Raw genomic sequence first — 1,481 nt, 5'->3', positions numbered from 1 at the left:
AAATAAAGGATAATAAATTAAATAAAGGTTAATAAATTAAATAAAGGTTAATAAATTAAAGGATAATAAATTAAATAAAGGTTAATAAATTGAACTTTTATATTTGAAGCTGCAGAGCTGAAAATAAACTTTGTTTCATTTTAACTTGCTGATGTTGAAGAGAAACTTTAAAATAATGAGGAAACATGAAAAACAAAACTCAAATAAAACACAGGAAACAATCATTTCAGTTTAAACCTGAAACAAAAGTTTGGACTTTAATTTAGTTTAAACTCAACAGTTGAGATTATATCCGATAAAAACTGATTTATTTGTTTAAACTCGTCATGCGTGATTAAATCACGGTTATAAAACGACACGTTTTTAAAATAACATAAATATTAGAGGAATAAAAACAACACACTATGACTCGGACTAAATAAAATCCAAAAGTCCAATAAAGACATAAGAAAACGGATGTTTGCATTTGTCGGACATTCATTATTCAAGTATCGACTTTAACAAACGGTAAGCCTGGTATCGGTATCGATCTCTGGTCCTCTGGAGCCAGAACCTCAACAGAACTTCAGGGTCCGGACTCACGTCGGTCCAGTCGTGGACTCTGGTCACGTTCGTCTCGGAAACATCGATGAAGGTCTTCATCTCAGAGGAGGACATGATGAAGACTCCCTGAGCCCAGAGACAGCAGGTTTATGTTGCAGGAGGCGGGGCTTACCAGACTCCGCCCACAGTGTGGGCCTGACTCCACCCTCTGAAACCTGGATTCGTGTAAATCAGTTCCTGAAACAGCAACTGGTTTTTAATTAAATCAAATTTCTGTTTTCTGGAACCTTCAGCTTCATCCAGAAATATTTAATGAGAAACTTACAAAATTTAAATTATTTAAACTTAATAAAACCTGATGAGGGCAGCACGGTGGCACAACTGGTAGAGCGGCTGCCTCTCAGCGAGCAGGTCCCTGGTTCAAACCCCGGTCCAGGGGCCTTTCTGGGTGGAGTTTGCATGTTCTCTCCGTGCATGCGTGGGTTTTCTCCAGGTACTCCAGTTTCCTCCCACAGACCAAAAACATGCATGTTAGGCTGATTGGTAACTCTAAATTGTCCCTAGGTGTGAGTGAGAGAGTGAATGGTTGTTTGTCTCGTTTGTCTCTATGTGTCCCTGTGATGGACTTGCGACCCGTCCAGGGTGTACCCCGCCCCTCGCACAGTGATTGCTGGACATGGGCACCAGCGACCCCCGTGACCCAAAATGGAATAAGCGGGTAAAGATGATGGATGGATGGATGGAAAACCTGAAGAAGAGTTTAAACATCAGTCATTAGATCTGAAGAGCGTTTATTTTAGTCGTCCTGAGGTCCAGAGATCTGATCTTCAGTTGTCCTGAGGTCCAGACTGGTCCAGAGATCTGATCTTCAGTTGTCCTGAGGTCCAGACTGGTCCAGAGATCTGATCTTCAGTCGTCCTGAGGTCCAGAGATCTGAT

The sequence above is a fragment of the Nematolebias whitei genome, chromosome 5, assembly GCF_014905685.2.
Source record: "Nematolebias whitei isolate Nwh7 chromosome 5, NemWhi1, whole genome shotgun sequence".
Classification (NCBI taxonomy): domain Eukaryota; kingdom Metazoa; phylum Chordata; class Actinopteri; order Cyprinodontiformes; family Rivulidae; genus Nematolebias; species Nematolebias whitei.
Note: the sequence above shows the minus strand (reverse complement) of the source record.